Below are 20,196 nucleotides of genomic sequence, written 5' to 3'. Positions count from 1 at the left end.
AAGACAACAGCTCCTGCTTTGCTGCCAAGAGACTTGTTCCCCCCCCGCCGAGATGCCAGGAAAGAGAATTCCTCTTTCAAAGAAATGACTGTTGTGTTTCTTCCCTACAGACAAATGAGGCCTGGGAAACCCAGGATCCTCTTTTTGCCTTGGCTGCCCGGAAGCTCAGATCTGTTTTACAGCAACTAATGCATTTTCAAGCACTTTCTAAATCAGGGATTCTTAACTTGAAGGACTTTCTAAAGCCCCTGTGTCGAAACACAGAGTGGTGCCTATAGATAAGCTTCTGAGATTGGACCTTCTTATGTGTCCGTTACTTAGGCGGGGCGTGGTCAGGGTTATGCCCGCGGCACCCCACGCCTTGGCTCAGGTGACCTGCAGTCTCTCCTGCGATCCACCAAGCCCCTTGCTTCTTCCTCAGGAGTAACAAAGCTGTACAGGTGTGCGTGGATGTCTAGTGATGCCATTTCCCAGCATCCTCTGCACCTGGGCGTGGTCACTGACCAGGCCCCTGGCCAGCCGGCAGACTGCGATAGGAAGTCACGCGTGCTGCCCCCAGGCCTGGGGCTGCAGACCGTGCCTGCACCTTCTCCAGGCTCTCATCCCTGCTTCCCACTGAGTGGAACCCGGGTGCTGGGGCCCGCTCCCAACTGGGCAGAAGTGCATGTGGCCCCAGGACAGGAGCCCTGTGCTCGGCCAAGGCCAGGCTTCGAAGCCCTCCCGCTCGCTCTCGGGTGCTTCCCGCTCTTCGTCAGCCTGGCAGCAGTGGGCCACCAGCCGGCTGGAGCCTCGCTCATGTTCCCCAGCCAGAAACTCTGCCCAGAGCCCGGCGCTCCTGGGTTCTGCCTGCAGGCAGTGACGGGGGAGGGCACCCACTTTGGGCTCAGTCTGTCTCTGGCCAAATCCCGACTCAGCTCAGCATGACCTCAGGGAGGCTCAGTTTACCCATCTGTATATGGGGCATGATACATAACTGCCATCACACAAGACCCAACGGGAACATGGAGCTCCCACCAGCGGGACCGCCCAGGGCTCCCCGCCGCTAATCCTTTCTGGCCAACCCACGGGCTTGCTCCCTGGCTAGCTCTAGGCAGCCTCTTCTCTGATCTCCCCCAACCCCAAGTCCCCAGGAGCCGCCCTCCCAAGGCCGGTCCGCACCAGGCACCATCCATGGCTGAAGTGCAAATCACCCCACATTTGGTGGCACCTGCCATCTCCCACAGTTCCGTGGGCCGGGAATCCATGGGGTTTGGGCCAGGGCTCTTGTGCAGCTGTGGTCAGGATGGCAGGCAGGGCTGTGGTGTCATCTAAAGGCTGAGCAGGGACAGGAGGACCCCTTCCCACCGCGCTTCCTTCCTGGCTGTTGGTGGGAGGCCTCGGTTCCTCCCCACAGGAGCCTCACCGTGGCAGCCCCTCTTGATCGCGTTCCAGAAGTCCTACCCTGTCCCTTTTGCCACCATTCGTTCCTTGCAAGGAGATCCCTCGGTCTGGCCCATACCCAAGGGGTGGAGAACTAGGCTCCACCTTGTGAAGAAGAAAATATCAAAAACCCTGAAGACATCTCAAACCCTCCTGTGCATCGTCGATACAAAGTCTGTTTGAGCTACAAACAGGTGCATGCGCAGCTCCCTTGCCACACCTGCATCCCTCCCGCCGATGGGCAGGCACGAGCATCCCGTCCCGATGCAGGGTTGCTGTCAGGAGCACCATCCCTGGGACAACAGCCCTCCCAGTGGTGCCAGGGTTTCCTCTCCTGTGACGCAGGGGGATCGTAAGAGGCCCAGTCTGCCTAGGGCTGTGGCAAGCCTGGGGCGAGTTGACATCACAGATCAGAGAAGACCACCTGCTGAAAGCAGGTGCCGGCAGCCGTGCCCATCAGCACTGTGTCTACCAAGTTGCCCTCTGGGTGACTTCCAGTGTGGCATGTTGTATACAGCAGGCACTCCATACATGTGTCTGCCTGCCTGGCTCCTTCCTCAGAGCTTCCCTGTGTTCCCCACATGCCCCAAACAGGCTCTGTACACACAGAGGGGATTAGAGAAGATTGGACATGTTTGAGAAGACATAAAGGAAATAATGACGTTTATGTCTAAACCCCTCTCGGGAACGGATCCTTTGGTGATCCCAGGCCGCCGGGCTTGCCTGGCCTCTCTTTTCTGCCCTTCCCGCTCCTGTCCCAGGGCTGTGAGCCCGGGCAGCCAAAAGGGGCTCCAGGAGGCAGGGCCCAGCCTGCCTCTTCCACCCCCCGAGCAGGGGTGGAGCACAGGCACTGCCTGTGGTGCTGGTGCCCGCCCCGCCCCCTACGCCAGGCAGGGGCTCCCTCATGTCACCCCGTGTTTCCTGCAGGCTCTGCTTCGCTGGTGGGTGATCCCTAACAGCCACCACGGTCCTCCTGGGTCTCGCTCCTCACCAGAAAAGCTGGTGCCTGGAGCAGTGCTTCCAAGTCCCATTCCCAGGTTTCCGGGCCAAACATTTTGGGCTCTACTTGGCCGAGGGTGCCCTAGAAAACTCGTGTCATTCATTCAATTGTGCATTCATTCACTCATTCTCTAGCAGGAAACATGGACCCTCTGCTGGGATTCAGGATGGGAGCCAAGCGCCCTTCCTATCTGCTAGGAGTGATCTTGGGACACAGGTCCCAGGAGTAGGACTGTGCCTGGCCCATGGTGGACATTTGAAGGACGTCTCTCCTTTGAGTGAACAAATGAATCCACTACTCTGCTTAAAAGCCCATCCATCCATACACCCATCCATCCATCCTCCCTTCTATCCAACCATTCATCTGTCCATCCATCCATCCATCCATTAATCCACCCATCCAGGAGTCCATCCATCTACTCAATGTCCAGGAGTTTGTACTGGATTTTGCTCTATTTTTGCAGGAACATAGCAGTGAGTAAAACAATGATCCCTCCTACAAGGAGTTTTCCTTCTCCCTTAAAATAAATCTATAATGCAGAATCTCACAGGATCCTAAGGGTGATGAAAAATAGGACAAGATAAGTGGTATCAGGATTGCAATTTTAAATGGAACCGCTGCCAAGACCACATTTCTGGGAAACCTCGGGAGATATGAGGCAGAGCATCCCGGAGCTCCCCAGGGGACGAACATTCCAGACGGGGCAGCAGCGCGCACCGAGGCTCAGGAGCGGGTCCTGCCCAGCATGTTGGGCTGAGAGGAATGGCTGGAGCAATAAGAGCAAGGGGTGCGGGAGAGCAGGTGGTCTCAGGCAGGGGAGGGACTGACAGAGCACCACGGTCAGGGCTTCAGCTCTCCCCCAAGCAAGTAGAAAGGACAAAGGCAGGCCTGGCTCCCAGATCAGCGTCCACCCTGCTTCTCAGAGACACGTGTGGGGGCTGCACTTCCTACACATGACAGAGACAAAGGCCATGGGTCCAAGCCTGCAGCAACCTTAGGAGGGCAAGGCTGAGTCTGAGCTGGGTGTGCATCAGCAATCTGACCTCAGCCCAGGGGGCTCCCTGGGCACCTGCACCACCCGCACTGGTGCCTTCACCCTTTGACTTCTCGGCACAACAGCGACAGCAGGAGCTCCCCCCAGACCTGAGGGTGGCTCCCTAGAACACTTTCTGGATCCCCCAACACATACGGGGGAGGCACTTGGGCCCCGGCTTCTTAGACACGTGGTGGTGAGAAGGTGGCAACTCCTGAGACCTGACCCGGGGAGGACACGGGGGGTCCTCCGTCCTTGGAGACCGCACTGAGGCTGAGCAGGGGTCCAGGAGCCTCTTGGAAGATGGAGGAAAACGAAGATGAGAAGGTGCAGGGGGAATAGGAGGTGGCCATGTAATTCACCAACGAACCAGGTCGCGTCTGTGAATGAGAAGGCACTATTATCAACCCCACAGAACAATCTGGAAGCCAGCAGGATGCTACCCAGAGCACAGGCTCAAAAACAGGGAGAGGAGAAGGATTTACAGAGACCAGGATGCGTGGCTCATCTCAGCCAATCAGCACAAGCCAGAGAGGGCCGGGCCTTGTCCAGGCCACCAGCGCATCCCCAGCAAAGCGGGAGTGCTGATCGGCTGAGGTCCAGCATGTGCCCCCTACCCCACTGCCTCCTGGTGCTGGGGGGACTCAAAGCTCCACAGAGCCCTTGATGTCTCATTGGTTCCTCTGTTGTGTGTGTTGGGGGCAGTGGCTCCAGGCTCTATATAAAGAGTTAGGCATAGGAGGTACAAGGGGAAATTTTTTCCCATTTTACTTATTTATTTATTTAATTTGAAAGGCAGAGAGAGAGAGAGATTGATTTATCGGCTGATCTGCTCCCCAAATTCCCACCACAGCTGAGTTGGACCAGGCCAAAGCCAGGAGCATGGAACTCCATCCAGATCTCAGCTGGGACCCAGCTCCTGGAGCCGTCCCTGGCTGTCTCCCAGGGTGTACATGAGCAGGCAGCTGGAGCCAGGAGCTTAACTGATGGGTCAGTGCCCACCCCTGGGGTGGTCTTTGATGCTTTGGTCCCAAATTGTTCCTGTTCACCTTGGCCTGGTCTCCTGGGGTGGGGGGAGGGAGGAGCCACCCACTGTCCCCATAGCCAACTCAGGGTTGTTTTGTTTTTTTTTTTGTTGTTTTTTTTGTTTGTTTGTTTGCTTGCTTTTTGACAGGCAGAGTGGACAGTGAGAGAGAGAGACAGAGAGAAAGGTCTTCCTTTTCCGTTGGTTCACCCCCCAATGGCCGCTGTGGTCTGCATTCTGGAGCCGGTGCACCACGCTGATCCAAAGCCAGGAGCCAGGTGCTTCTCCTGGTCTCCCATGCGGGTGCAGAGCCCAAGGACTTGGGCCATCCTCCACTGCACTCCCGGGCCATAGCAGAGAGCTGGACAGGAATAGGAGCAACCGGGACAGAATCCGGCGCCCCGACCGGGACTAGAACCCGGTGTGCTGGCGCTGCAGGAGGAGGATTAGCCTATTGAGCCGCGGTGCTGGCCCCAACTCAAGGGTTCTTTGTCGGCCCTGGAACGTGAAGTTGCTTCTGCAGCCCCTTGATATGTGTGATCTCCCCAGAACAGGGACCCCCTCTGTCAGACTCCCCGTGACCTGTGCCATGGTTACGTGGCAGAGCTGCCGCCATGGGAGCAGTCCATTAACTGTGACAGGAACCAATGAAACCTCAGTTACAGGGGCTCAACTCCCAGAAGACCACCAGCATCTCCCGCAATGGGGTACTCAGTGGCTCAGACAAGCCAGCAGGCAAGATCTTCTGGGTAAGAGAGGATTTTTCCCCCCTTGGAGGGTTTAACCTCCTGGTTCTGGTTTGCTGGAGCTAATATTTATTGATTATTCAGCTAATACTTATTGATTATTCCACTCACTCTTTGGTTCCTTGGATGCTTGTTGGGCATCCCAACAAGTGGCCAGGCAGTGCGAGTGAGCCCTAGACAAGGCTGTTCCATCGTGGCCAGCTCATGCCCACGCAGGCAGGTGTCAGTGGCTACGCTGCAGCCATCTGTGTGGACCCCAAGCCTTGCAGAAAACGGCAACCTCTTAACACACAGAGCCACTGAGCAAACGCTCTCGGGAGCTTTATGGAGTTCAGCCGCTTATGCTGGGGGCACATCTCAAAACTTCAATCCAACTTCTAACCAGTGGTGGCTCCTCTGTCGCTGGGAGGCATCGGGCATCAGCCTGCCTCCAGGTTTATTATACAGCTCCACACTGAATCAGGCAGGCAGGCAGGAGCCGAGACCGAGAAAGTTCCGGGAAGAAGAAACACTAGGAGAGAAGCGGACGCCTGGACTCCCGGGCCCTGGCTTTGGGTTTGCTGCAAATCAGCAGATGACCTTGGTCATGCCCTCACCCACGTCAGCCTGCTAGAGCCTTCTCCTGCAAAGAAAGTTGCTTGGGTAAAGTGCCTCTGGGGGCCGGTGCTATGGCCCAGCCGGTTAATAGCACATGGGCGCCGGTTCACGTCACAGCTGCTCCACTTCCCATCCCGCTCCCTGCTAATGCACCTGGGAAAGCAGCAGAGAATGGCCCAAGTGCTTGGGCCCCTGCACGCATATGAGAGACCTGGATGAAGCTCCTGGCTCCTGGCTTTGGCCTGGCCCAGCCCTGGCCTTTGCAGCCATTTGGGGAGTGAACCAGTGGATGGACGACCTCTCTCTCTTCTGTGTGTGTCTCTCTCTGTAACTCTGCCTCCTAATAAATAAATATTTAAAAAGAAAAAAAAATGGCTTCTGATACATGGTAAACTGCTCCCCTGTTCCTCTTGTCCGGGGTGGGGCTTTGTTGGCCAGCTTGCATTATCTTTTGCTGTTGGAATGCAGACCAGGCTGAAGGCAGTGCAGTGAGAACAGGAGACGTGGAGGAAAGGCAGAAGGCGGAGCACTGGGTTCTGGTGAGCGGGTCTCAGGTCCCGGTGTCAGTGCACACACTGGCCCGTAAACTAGCTGTTCCCGTTAAATGAGGCAGGCACGAAGTGAACGTTAATTTGAGTGAGTGGAACCATCACATACCAACACACACGATACACACACAAGCATGGGTGTGTGCCGCCCCGCGCCAAGCATCTCTCTCCATCTCTCTCTCTCACACACACACACACATACACACGCGCCCAATACACAGGGATCATGTCTCCTCCCCTCACCCCTGCCAGGCTCCATGAGCTTCAAGAAGGGAAGTGGGGGTCCAGTGCCCACGCACGTGCTTGGATTTCTGCCCGTGCCTGAATATTGTTCCCATTTACCAGACAGGGAAGCTGATGCCACAAGATAGTGCTATTAGAGAGTCAAGCGGAAGCCGTGAAGAGGTCGGACGCCCGGAGCCAGATGGCCTGAGCCTGGATTACTTTGCTGCTCCGTGGCTTCATTTCCCCATCTGTAAAATGGGTACCACGAGAGGCGTCAGGATCCGGGACTTGGAAGAGGCCAGGGCCCTGCAAGGTGAGAGCTCCATCAAGGGAGCCATTTCCCAAGGCAGAGAAGCTGCGGGGCCCAGCTTGGGCACCGGCTCCAGGGACCGCGAGGCCTTGGGATGGGGGTCACCTCGGGGCGTAAGTGTGGAATGAGGAGGCCGGGTGGGTACTGTTGCCAGGTAAGCCACAGCCAAGCACCGAGGGACAGAAGGTTCCCGGCTCGGGGCTGCGGTCTGGGACATGGGAGCAAGGGCGTCGCTGGGTGTCACTCCCTCCCAGGGTCCTGTGGACTCGGCCCTTGCCATTAGCTGCTTCCCAGGGGGCAGCGCCTGCGCACTTGGCTCACAGCAGCCCCCATCCCTGCTCTGTGTCCTCCGCACGTGGCCTTCTCCCTGCGCATCTGCCCTGTCTCCTTGGCATGTGGGCCCGGGCTCCCACTCCCCTTGGATAACAGCGCCAATGTGTCGGTCAGGGTCTCATGGCGCAGAGACCCTCTCCAAGCTAGGACCCGAGGCTCAGGCCCAGAGCCAGGCTGAGCCACTGGGTGTGTGTGTGTGTACCTGCATGTGCATGTCTGCGTGTGCACGTATCTGTGTGTGTCTCTATGTGTGTACACACACATGTGTCTGTGTGCATGTCTCTGTGTGTGCACGTCTGTGTGTGTCTGTGTGTGCACATGTCTCTGTGTACATGTTTGTGTGTGCATGCCCATGTCTGTGTGTCCCTGTGCCTTCATGTGTCTCTATGTGTGCACACACACGTGTCTGTGTGTATGTCTCTGTGTGTGTGCACATGTCTGTATGTGCACGTGTCTGTATGCATGTTTGTGTGTGCATGCTTATGTGTGTCTGTGTGTGTATGTCTCTGTGTGTGCGTATGTCACTGTGTGTGCATGTTTTTGTGTGTCTGTGTGTCTCTGTGTGCACAAACATAGCTGTGTGTCTCTGTGTGCACACATATATCTGTGTGTATGTCTCTGTGTGCACACGTGCACACATGTCTGTGTGTGCATGTTTGTGTGTGTGCATGTACATGTCATGTGTGTCTGTGTGCGCACGTGGGCTGATAGGCCTGGGCTGATTCATGGCCCTGTCGCCATGACAGCCAAGAGCAGATCTGTGCTGGATCCTGGAGATGGCCCAGGAGGGATGCAGGTGCTGGGTCCTGCTGACTGGCAGCCAGTGCACAACATGGAGCAGGCATTGAAGTCACCACTCCCAGTACAGGCCCCTGTGGCCCACGCCCCTCATATGACTCAGTTGCGGTCACTTAGCTTCAGGGCACATAGCCTGGACCAACAAAGGGGGACCAGTTGGCCAGTCATGGGCGCTTTCTCCGCAGCCATGACCATAGCAGTCAAAGCACCTGGGGTTCTTTCTGCTCTGCCCTTGCATTGCTCAGCGATGCGTCCACCTCCTGGAACCTCGCTCTGCTCATCTGTAGAGTGGGAACAGTGCAGATAGCCAGTGGGAAGACCAGAGGAGATAAGGGCACGAAGCAGCGTGAGTCAGGACTGGGAACCGGGGCCCTGGGCTCCCTGGGTTCAAATCCCAGCCCTGCCACTCCCCAGCCGGGTATCCCGAGGCATGCCACTTAACCTGGAGGCTATGTCGTGCCGTGCACAACATGTGAGATGTTACGAGAGCCTTCTCCATAAGGACCGAAAGGAGGGATCAACGGAGGTGCAGGGTTAGAGAAGCTCAACGACCGCCCGGGAGTTCCCTCCAAAACGATACCGGGAAGTCTCCGTGCAGGTCCTGGCTCGTGGGGTTCACAGCCTTCTCTCCCCGGGAGCACACAGTAGGCCCTCAAGGTGCTTCTTGTGCAAGCATGAGCCTTGCTGGGCGCAGGGAGTCGATCCACAGCCTCTGATTCTCACCGTGTCCCCAGTGGTCAGAACGAGACAGGTGTTATTCCAGGTCACCTCCCAACCTCTAGGATAGCATTATCACCCTCATTTCTCCCAGAAAGAAACTGAGCTTCCGTGGCCTCGCACAGGTCCCAGTGGCGCTGAGACTTCAGCCTCTGTCCAGTCTGCTCCAGCCACTGCAGAGTGACACCACCCTGACCCTGCACGGAAAGTGACACCCGAGCAGGTAGCCCCCAAGCAGGTGCAGGATAACCCCCCGGCCAGGAGCCCACCTCTAGAACATTCTGCAAGGAATGCCTTCATGCTGCTGGGGCCCCTGGCTGACTGTTCAATTGCCTTTGCCCCTCGGCCTGCTCAGGGCGTGGATGTGCAAGGCCCAGGGGTGTGGGGATGCTCAGAAGGATGAGTGAATCCACCTCCTCCAAGCGGTACCCTGAGCGAGCACAGCAAAGGAGGCAGGCAGTTGCTACAGAGCAGCAACCGGGGAAGCAAGACCCAAACGCCCCAGCACATGAAAGGCAACTTGGCCAGCTGGGAGAAGTCACCCTGCCCACCTCCCACTCAACCCGCAGAATGGGAGCGCCAGTGTGCAAGTGAGTCTGAAATAAAACAATTCACTAACTGCGTTGCCTGTGTTGTCCGGTCCGACCTTTGTTCAACACAGGCATGGGTGCTCAGGCCAGGAGCCAGGTCCCGGTTGACAGGTGCACCTTCACAAACACTTGTGGTATGACTGAGCAGGTACTGGTGCCCCCATGGGAGCCTGTGTCACGCTCATTTAAGACCTGCAGGTGGGAGGGGGAGGTCCCGCAGCTCCTTCCAGGGCAGCACAGCTTTGCTGTCCCCAGGGAGCTGCAAGGCACCCTGGGGGGCTCTGGAACCCAGGGCCCTTCCAGCAAAAGTATCCAGACTCTGTCCCCTCTCCTCCAGGGTGAGCAGCGTGTGCAGTGTGTGTGGTGGGGATGTGTGCACGGTGTGCGCACAGTGTGTGTAATGTGTGTGTGTGTTCACAGTGTGTCTGTGGTGTGTATGTGGTGTGTGGAGTGTGTGATGGGTGCTATGTGTGTGTGGTGTGTGCAATGTGTGTGAGTGTATGTGTATGTATGTGGTATGTGTATGTGGTGTGTGGTGTGTGTGGTGGCTATGTGGTATGTGTAGTGTGCGCCGTGTGTGCAGTGTGTGCTGTGTATGTGGTGTGTATGGAGTGTGCAGTGTGTGGTGTGTGTGGACACCACCTCTTCCCTGCAGCTCTGGGCAGCTGCATCGCAGTGGGTGGCTGGGAGGTGGGGGCGGGCAGCTGTGCTGTGGCCCCGGGGCAGCTGCATGGGACAAAGGGAGAAACTGTGAGGGTCTGCCATCATTCTGGCCCGGAAGGGTCAAGACCATGTCCTTCAAACCCCCAAAGGCTGCTCCTAGGGCTTGTGAATCTATTTCTATGAAAGTCACTGCAAAGATAAACAAATTTAATCACTCTCAGTTGTACATTTAATGAACTGTCATTTTTTGGGAAATGATTGCAAATTACATATAAAAGGAGACAATTCAGAAAAAAATCAGGGAAGCAATGATTACATGTTGCAAATGCACACTGCCCTGGGAATGCTGGGTTGGGAGGTCAACACGCCTTGGGGGGCGGCGGGCGGCCCCTCCAGGGTCACCCAGGCGGCCGCGCCACGCTCAGCTTCCTGGAGCGTTTGCCAGGTGCCAGGCGCTTTCTTGACACTGCCACCCAACATGGGGAAGGGGGGGGGACGGTGACAATGCCTATTTTAATTTCTTTTTTATGCATTTCAGGGAGCAAGGGATGCAGAGAGCAAGGGCAAGGAGTGCGCCCATCTATTGGCTCATCCCCAAGTGCTCCCGCTGCCAGGAACACAAGCCGGGTCTCCCACCTGGGTGCAGGAACCCAGTTACTTGAGTCATCCCAGCCGCCTCCTGGGCGCACTTCAGCAGGAAGCAGGAGCCAGGAGCAGAGCTGGGACTTGAACCCAACGTGGGCAGAGAGCGCCTCAAAGGGAGCCCTACACATGGGTCAGGCCACACGCCAGCCCCCACGCTGCCCACCTGGGGAAGCGTCCAGGGGTCTGAGCGACGGGCACAGCGAGAAGTGAGCGAAACCCTCAGAACCAGCCCCAGAGTCTCAGAGCCAAAGGAGCTTGGGCCCCAGCCCTGGGGGGTGCTCACGATCTAATCATGCGTGGAGTTACCAACGTCCCGGGCCAGAGGCCACGCCTGCCCGTGGTGGTTTCAACCCTTTAAGGGCAGGGTAGGGCTCCCCAAAATCTTCTGTGAGACACCATCGCACATCTCTCCCTCGCCCTGCTCCTTAACGTCCTGGGAGCAGGGCTTCCGGGCTCCATCCGCTGATCTTGTCTGAATGCCTCATTTGCAGATGGGGGCGCCGAGGCCCAGGGAGCCAGGGAGGGAAGGGAGATGATGGCCAGGGCTGGAATCCACGCCTGCCGGCTCCTGGGCTGGGTTTGCTCCCAGGATGCCCGTGTATGGATGCTGTGACCTTGGGGGGGGGGGGGGCAGGGGCTGAGCCCCGGCCACCTCTGGCACATCCGGGGCTTGCGGGCCAACTCTGACTTTTTTCCAGAACCTGAGAGCCGCCATGGCTTGTACGTCTCCAAGAGCAGGGGCCAGGAGACACGAGTCCGACGCCAGCTCTCCACCGCTGGTGGCGTTCTCGTCTGTGTTTTCGCCTTAGTGTCCCTCAGTGTCAACATCCGTAAGCGGCAGAGAATTACCCACCAGCTGCCTTCTGGAAGGGAGAGTCTAGAACATTCTGGGCCAGGCCCCAGGCCACTTCTGGGTTTTTGCCAACCCAGATTCCAGTGCTCAGGCCTGGCCTTCCCAGCTCCGCGTCCCCAGCCCCAGCCCTCGGTCCCTTCCCCAGCCTTATGCTTCCTTTCTTGCTTTCATTACAGAATAGCCAAAGGCAGTCTACGGCCCATCTGCCCATGACCCATTGTACAGGTAGAAACACTGAGGTCAGAGGAGAGATCAGCTTCCCATCGCCTAGTGAAAGGGCGGCACTTCCTCCTCTACCAGGAGCTGCCACCTTCTGTGCCGGACTCAGCTCTGGGAGTACTGCTGCACAGTGCGCATGGAATCACAGTTCCCCACCGTGGACACCAGACGTCTCCCCCGACTGACTCGGCAGGCAGCAGGTGTGGAGACCCCTCAGTGGGTGTGGGGGTCCCTGGGTGGGTGTGGGGATCTCTCGGTGGGTGTGGGGGGGTCTCTTGATGCATGTGGGGGTGCCTTGGTGTGTGGGGGTCCCTTGGTGGGCATGGGGGGTCCCTTGGCGGGTGTGGGGGTCCCTAGGTGGGTGTGGGAGTATCTCTTGGTGGGTGCGGGGTCCCCTTGGTGGAGGTATAGGTGTCCTTTTGTGGGTGTGTAGGGTCTCTTTGTGGGTGTGGGTTTCCCTTGGGTGTGTGTGGGTCCCTCGTTGGGCATGGGAGGTCCCTCGGTGGGTGTGGGGGTCTCTTGGTGGGTGTGGGGATCCCTTGGTGGAGGTGTGGGGGCATTGGGGTCCCTTTGTGGGTATGTTAGGTCTCTTGGTGGGTGTGGGTTTCCCTTGGGTGTGAGGAAGTCCCTTGGTGGGTTTGGGGGTCCCTCGGTGGGTGTGGGGGTCTCTTGGTGGGTGTGGGGAGTTTCTTGATGCATGTAGGGGTGCCTTGGTGTGTATGTGGGTTCTTGGTGGGTGTGGAGGGACCCTTGGTGTATGTGGGATCCCTCAGTGGGCGTGGGGGTCCCTTGGTGGATGTGGGGGTCTCTTGATGCATGTGGGGGTGCCTTGGTGTGTGTGGGTCCCTTGGTGGGTATGGGGTCTTTTGGTGTGTGTGTGGGTCTCTTGGTGGGCATGGGGGGGTCCCTTTGTGGGTGTGGGGGTCCTTCGGTGGGTGTGGGTTTCCCTTGGGTGTGGGGGTCCTTCGGTGGGTGTGGGGGGTCCCTTGGTGGGTATGGGGGTCCTTGGCAGTTCTTTTTCCACCCTTGTCCACAAGCCCATGGCTGAGTCTTCAGCACCCCTTTTTGGCCCTGGCTGATGTGTCCTTTCCAGAGAGTGGGGCCCAGGTCTCAGCGCCTTCTTCGCCTTCCTAGGGTAGCAGATCTTGCTGGAATGTTTTTTATTGTGGTTAAAGATACATCGCTAGAATTTAATAACACCGTTTTATTTTCATTGCATTTATTTTTATGGTTACTTGCTATTTATAGTAATGTGATACTGAGTTTCCATTTATGGTCATGATATAACATATCTCTTAAAAAAAAAAAGAGCAAGCTCATTTAAATAAAATAAGAGTTGATTTAGAGAGGGGGGCCCTGCCTGGTGCCCCCTCCGTGGAGGCAGGCAGGTGGCGGAGGGCTGAGCAGGAGTGAGCCTCCCAGCCCCGCCTGTGAGTTCCCAGTGCCTCCATTGGCGCCTCCAGGGCTACCAACCTCCAGAACCACCCCACACCCCCAGCGCCTCCCTCCCTCCCTTTCTCTGGCTTTGTCTGACCTCAGCCTCCCGCCACCCAGCACCCTCACCAGGATCACGCTCTTTCCTCCTTAAGCTTGCTGGGCCCTGGCATCCACGGAGGCCTAGGCAGAGGGCCCTTCCGGGAGCTCCGGCAGGGGGTCGGTGGTGGGCGGGATCAGCCCTGGAGCAGCCAGCCGCAGAGAGTGGACCCCTGGTCCCTGTCCTTCTTTTACAGGAATTCCGCTATTAGACACATCTGCTGCTCACGGTGGGCCCCCTGAAAACTGGGGACCCAGGCCTTTCTCTCCCAGCCTCTCTCCACGTCCTCTGTGTCTCAGTGAGGGTTCCTAAGACAACCCAGGCATCCCCCCAAGTCCTCGCAGGAAGGAATCTGTTTCCTGGAATGTAGGCACGGAAAAGCAGCAACTTCCGGCCGCTGGAAACTTGGCTCCGTGGCCTGACATCACCAACCAGCACTTCCAAGACAGGAGCCGTTCAGCCGCATCAGTCACTCACCCCCTAGTGAGAATCAGCGGGCCCAAGGGGCTGCCCGCAGAGCCCCTGTATGCTATGAGCGCTCAGGCCCACAGGGAATGGGTGCGGAGGCTTGAGCGCTGAGACTCAGAGTTGCCGAGGGAAGAGGAGTGGGCACCCTGAGCCCCCTCTCATCCGCGGGGGTCGCCAGGCGCAATCCCTGGGGGCGGTCTGCTCCGACTCGCTGTTTTGTCTGGGTTAGGGCTGGGTCGCTACTTCCCAGAAGTGAAATGTCCCCGGGCAGCCCAGCGTCTGGGGCTGGGGAGGGGGTGTGGCCGCGGCAGTAACACAAAGAAGACAAGACAGCCCCCCCACCCCCCAAGAACCAGCGGTGGGAGACACAGCCCGGGCCCTCGGAATGAAGGCAACGTCGCTGGTCTGGGGTCGGTCCCTGCCTGCAGGGGCTCCGGCTGTCCGCGGAGGTACTCCCAGCGCCGCGGGCAGCCCAGCCAGGGGTCGCAGGCGCCCGCCCCCGCCCTGCCGTGCCGGCTCTTCCAGATCCCACTCGGGGGCCAGCAAGCCGCTCTCCGCCCTCGCCCAGCGGATCTTCCGACTCCAGGCGAAGCAAGGGCCAGGAGAAGAGTGGGGAGGTGGTCGGGTGTGGAGGGGCAGAGGGTGGTCTCGGGGGACCCCCCTCCCCTCCGATCGAGGCCTGGGCGCGGGGCGAAGGCGGAGCCGGCGGCAGGCAGGAGGCGAGGGGCAGCCCGCGGAGGAGACGCCACGGCAGCGGCGGCTGCGGCGGCTGCTGGAGCCCGGAGGGGCGGAGGTTTGGGGAGGGGAGGGAGCGAGGGGAGGGAGGGACGGAGCGGCGGGGAGGTGGGGCCGGCGGGCGGGCGGGCGGCTCCAGCTGCCGCCGGCGTCGCGGCGGCTCCAGGCTGCGGGGCGGACGCAGCGCCGAGCGATCCATCGGGGAGCCGCACGAGGCCGCGCGAGCCCTGGCCCCAGCCCCGGCCCGAGCCCCGAGCCCCGAGCCCCGAGCCCCGAGCCCCGAGCCCCGAGCGAGCTGGGCCGCCGGTGCCGCGGGTCCCCGGCCGCGTCGCCGCCGCCGGGAAGGCAGCCCGCGCCGAGCAAGTTGCGGACGCGCCGCTCCGCCCGCCCCGGGAAAGTTTCCCCCGCGGCCGCCCGCAGGAGTTGGCGCGGGGTCCCGCCGCCGCCGCCGCCGCCGCCGCCGCTGGAAGGTAGGGGGCTGCGCACCTCCGGGCCCGCCGTGCGCTCCGCCGCGGCGCCCCCGGGGACCTGAAGACCCCGCGCCCGCTCCCCGGGGAGAGCGCTGGAGCCGGTGGAGACGTGGGGGTATGGTGAGGGGGGGGTCCCAGGACGGTCCTAGGGATCCAAGTTCCACTCAAACTAGCGTGGGGGAGTGAGGCAGGGGAGACGCTCTCGCCCCACCCCTGCCCCGAGTCGCCCGCTGGTGGGGGGCTTCGCCCAGACAGGTGCAACGCGGGTGGGCGCTGAGCGCCGTGCGGGGCCAGTGGAGGCGCCCAGAGAACTGTGGGGGGTAGCAGGTGTGGTCTCCAGGACGGGCGCTGTGCCCGAGGGAGGGGCTGCGCGCCCCGGCACCCTGCAGGAGCACGGGTGGAGCCTGGGGACCCGGAGCAGGGATAGGGTCCGGGGAGCGCGCGCTGCTGCCTCCGGGGTCCCTGGCAGCGGGGTGGGGCGGGGCGAGCCGGGCTGGGGGAGCCACGCTTTCTTCCCGCGCTCCGCTTATGCGCTGCGAGGTGTGTGCGGTTTGGGGACGTGGAGCCCCGGTGGTGGTGCTGGGTGGCTCCGGAGCTAGGGCCGGGGCGGATTTGGGGGGCGTCCGCCGGGAGAGCTGCCTGGCTGGGGTGGGTTCGCGCCAGCTCGGGGTCTCGGCTGGCTGGAGAGCAGTGGGATCCCGCCAGGGGGCGTCCTTCTCCGGCCCTAGCGCGCACGGGAAGGCGAGTCCCAGCTCCTGGCTCCCGGCTCCCGGCTCCCGGCTCCCGGCTCCCGGCTCCCGGCTCCCAGAGAAGCCGACCGCACGGAAACCGGGAGGTCACGGGGACCACGGACCTCGGCGCTCGCGCCCCCCTCCCCGTCGCGGGCCGCGTTGCCGTGTCCCGGGTGGCCGCGCGCCGCGTGCTGGGCAGCCTTCCGGACTCCGGCTGACTTTTCCCGGGAGACTGGGGGTAAGTGGGTGAGTAAAGAATTCACCCCCCAGGGGAACCAGAGAGACCCTTGACACTAACAGCGACCCGGCGTGGAGAGAGCGGCTGGGGAACTCACTTTGGGGATGACTTGGAGTTGCTGAAACCCCAGGCAGCTGCGCGCACAGGTTCTATACAAGTTGCACCCTTGTTCTCCGGCTCTGGTCTCTCTCCGGACGTGGGCAGGAGGGAGTCCTGGGGGCCACCCACACCTCTCCCGCCTCTCCCTGGGTGCAGGTCGGCAGAGGACAGTGTGCGGTTTCCGGAGTACTAGTTGGGTCCAGGCAGAAGGGTGGAATCCCTGGATGGCCAAGGGCTCCCTGCACCCAGCTCCCCTGCTCCCCTTCTACTGATTGGTGGGAACCTGCTGCAAGCCCCTGGGTGCTGGGCCTGGGTGCTCAGAGCCCCTGGGTGCCTTGGAAAGCACAGCGGCCGCTGGCATCTCTGAACAGTGTCGTCGTCTTTGTCATGTGTGGGGTTGTGGGACACTGAAGGGACACTGGCAGCCATGGGGCCCCATCTTTCTCCCTCCCTCCCTCCTCCACTGTGCACCTGCACCCAGATGCTCCACAGACAAGCAGATCAAAGCAGGTGGCCTGGGGAGTTCTTACCTGCTCTTGGCTAACAGGTGCTCACTGGGTAGCACCCCTCTGTGTCCTCGGATTCACTCCCCCAGAGGTGATGGGAGTGGGGTGCTCCCCAGACGGGAGGTATGGTTTCCACCTCCAGGGTGACCCACCAAATATATTTTAATGGGGAGCTCTGGGGCCCAGTCTCCAGGGAGAAGGCTCGGCGTGGTGTTTGAGTGGAAGAGGAGAGAGCAGAGAGAGGAAAGGGTGGAGGGGCTGTTGTCTCTGGATTTGTCTTTAAGACATTCCAGGGGGCCAGAAAACAAAAGGAGGGCTGGGTTTTGTTTTGCTTTCAGTGATTCTTGTTTTTGTGCCTTGGGAAGCCTGCCCTGAAGGGCCCTGCCCTGGGAACCTTCGTGGGAGCCATGCCCCAAAGGCTGGCACCTTCCGGTTCTGTCCCGCTCTGTGCCCCCAGCCCACACCCCACCCGTCTCACACATTGAAGACACCATTGTGGCCCCTTCGGGCTGCTAATGGCCATGGTTGGACCTCCCTGTCGTGCGTGGGTTCGGACACCCCACCTCCCAGGCAAACACCAAGGGCTCCTGTTCTGTGAATGTCACGTCTCGGGCACTCTGCTTCCGGCTCGCTCCTGTCCAGATCCATGTAAGTGACTGATGGCGCCCGTGCTGGCAGCTTGAATCGGTGGAGGCTCCAGGCTGCACTTGCTAGCAGCAGAAGTTAACGTGGAGCTGGGCTCAGGACACTTTTGGGGGACTTCTCCCTGCACTTAATAAACTTTCACGGCAGCTTGGAAATAGTGCTGCAGGACAGGAGCCGGACGGGCCAGGTTTGCAGGGGGTTCCGGGGGTCTCACTGCTGGTGGGGAATAGCAGATTGGAACTCCCGCTGCTCTGGGCCATCAGTGTGGCCTCAGGCAAGTCACTCTACCCTTGAGCTTGCCTTCCCAGCCTGTGGAGTTGGCCCGCACCGTGCTCAGCCTCTCTGGTCTGTCTTGCCCCTCTCTGCCCACCGCCATCAGACTCACAGAAAGCTGGGCGGTTTGGGACAGAGAGGGTCCCGCTCGGAGCCCCATGTGAGTTGCCTCGCGCTGGATTCCTGGCCAGTCCCCGCTCTTCCCCTGGGAGCGCCAGTGTCTGCAGCGGGGCCGCGTGTTTCGGGGACCCCCCCCTTTGCAGAGGGCTGCGCTCCTGGCCCATTTCACCAGCTACGGAGAAGGGAAATCAGGAACATTTGTTCCTGCTCAGCTGGGCCGCAGCGGAGGGAGGGGACTTGGAAGCCAGCACGTTGTCCCACGGAGCAGATGACACCCGATGGGCAAACGTGCCAGCTTGGGCTCCTCCTGCCACCCGGGCTGGCCCCTTGGAGCACAGCGGCGTGCCATCGAGGGAGAGGAGGCAGGCTGTGAGGCTTTTGGAAATGAGAGGGGGAGTGCAATACTGAGCCCCGGTGCCTGCAGCTGGCTACCGCACATCAGCCTTGCCCACTCTGCATCGAGTCTACTGGCTGAATTGGTGCATTAGGCAACTAGGAGAAGGGCAGAAACACGTTCCCTGGTCACACTCATGTGCGTATGCACATGTGAGTGTGTGTGTGTGTGTGGGTGGGTGTGTTAATTTGTGTGTGTGTGTGTGTGTGTGGACCAGGATGGAGTGGGAGGGCAGCTGAAACAGGAGTCGGAGGCTTGTGTTCTAGCCCTGGCCCGTGTGTAACCGTGTCACCCTGCTCGGAGCCTGTTTTCCTGTTTCTCTGTAGAGACAGCCTGACACGGTGGTTAGACTGCCCGGGTTCCAATGCAGGCTTCAACCTACTTCTCTGTTGTGGGACCTCAGGCCATTTAAGCTCCAGGGCCTCAGTGTCCTGGTCCATAGAATGGGTCTAGTATCACCGTAACAGATTGTTGTGAGTTGCCAACAAGATCAGCACAGGGCGTGGCACATCTGGAGTGCTCCATGAGCAGTCACTGTTGTCGCGATTATTATCAGTGTTCCAGTCAGTGTCACCTGAGAGGCATAAGCTTCGGTCTTTCCCGATAATCTGGGGCTCGTGTCTGTGGGTGTGGGAAGGCAAGGGTGGGCGAGCCGCTTCTTCCATCTTTTCTTCCTCTCCCTGCCTCCTCGAGGGACTCCTGGGGTCTCAGGATTGCCCACAGGGGAGCCCTGTCCCCGCGGCAGGAAGCCCAGTGGGACGGCCCTGGAAAGACCCTGGGTTCTGGCTCTGGGGGGGCTAATTTTTCATCAGCTAGGGTTTGCCCTTCCTCCTCCACCCTTTGCGTCCCACTCTTCACCACGGTTCGAAGACCATATGTGCAGATAATGAGTTTAAGCTGATCGGCCCCTCCCAGACTCGCCCCAATCAGAGGCCGTCTCTCTAAGAGTCGCTGGGGACTCCAAGCGCGCTGACTGCTTCGTGGCTCTGCATTCTGTCTGCTGGCCCCGGTCCCCCCGCGCTGTGCCCCAGGCCTGCTGCAGGGGGACTCGGTTGGGATGACTGCCTCTGGTGGCTTAGGAGGGGGAATGCCAGGCAGCCCGGGTGCCAGATCCTGTCCTTCCAGGCAGGCGACTGCTCTGTGCCACCCGGAGCTGGGTGGGAGGCAGTGTCATGGGAGTGCATGCCCTTGGCCGGCCACAGGACAATGTCTCTGCCCATAGCATGGCACAGATACTGGCCCCGTTTGATAGAAGGACTGAGAGAGTGAGTGGTGGGGCTGAGCGTTGAACCTGGGTGGCCCTGCCTCCCCAGCCTGTGCTCTGAGCCAGCAAATAATGGTTCTTCCTGCATCCAAAGCCCCCAGGAGCCTCGAAGGCCTGGGGAAGCCCACAGTGAGACTCAGCCCCGCCTTATGTATCTGTGAAAATCAGAGTAGCATCCTTAATACCGTGGCACTAAGTGGCACCAGCTGCCACGGCCGAGACCCCCAGTCTCAGCGGCGTAATGCGGCAGGTGTAGTTCTTGTCTAGCGTGTGGCTCTGCTCCACACAGTGTCACAGGGGCCCAGGCATCCGTGTCGTTGCACCTTTGGGAGTGTGCGACATCTGAGGGAGCTATAGAAGGGAAGAGGGCATGGGAAAGCCACGTTCATGCTCATAGTCACTGCTGCAGCGGGAGGGGGCGCACATCCTGACAGCCCCAGGGCATCGATCCGAAGCTGCCCAGGGGTGGCTGGGAATGCCAGGGGCGGGCACTCACCCTTGGCATTTACCGTTACCTGTCAGGGCTCATGGAGAGTAACGGAGGTGACGCCTTCAAAGCTTAGAGCATAGCCCTGGTCCTTAAACACGAAGCTTCTTTCCCTGGTGTGTGCTGCTCTTGTTTTATTTTTAAAACTAGATTTATTTATTTGAAAGGCAGAGAGAGAGAGAGAGAGCGCGAGCCTTCCATCCTCTGGTTCACTCCCCAAATGGCCACAGCAGCCCGGGCTGAGCCAGGCTGAACCCATGAGCCAGGAACTCCATGTGGGTCTCCCACATGGGTGGCAGGTCCCCAGGAGCACTAGCTGTCTGGGAAGCAGAGGAGCCAGGACCTGAACTGGCGCTGAGACACAGGATGCTGGTGTGGCAAGCAGTGGCTGAAGCCGCTGCACCACAGCACCAGCGCCGGGGCTCTTTGTGGATCGCCGACTGTGTGTATGGCCATGACTTCCGAGCAGATCCCACTGTGCCTAGAATATGCTGGGGGGAAGGAGAGGCCCA

The 20,196-nt window shown here is 59.8% G+C and overlaps 1 protein-coding gene across 1 annotated transcript in view; it reads left to right on the top strand.

The window, feature by feature from the left end:
• Nucleotides 1–14,908: 14,908 nt before the first annotated feature.
• Nucleotides 14,909–20,196, top strand: part of TSPAN18 (tetraspanin 18) — a 166,593-nt gene continuing 161,305 nt past the window's right edge. Inside the window, exon 1 of the mRNA XM_062196268.1 lies at nucleotides 14,909–14,927. The gene's annotated coding sequence lies outside the window, so the exon portion shown is untranslated. The remainder of the gene's footprint in view (nucleotides 14,928–20,196) is intronic.

Source organism: Lepus europaeus, chromosome 7 (assembly GCF_033115175.1).
Source record: "Lepus europaeus isolate LE1 chromosome 7, mLepTim1.pri, whole genome shotgun sequence".
Classification (NCBI taxonomy): Eukaryota; Metazoa; Chordata; class Mammalia; order Lagomorpha; family Leporidae; genus Lepus; species Lepus europaeus.
The sequence above is the reverse complement of the archived record's forward strand: the minus strand, read 5'-3'. Positions and strand labels throughout refer to the sequence as shown.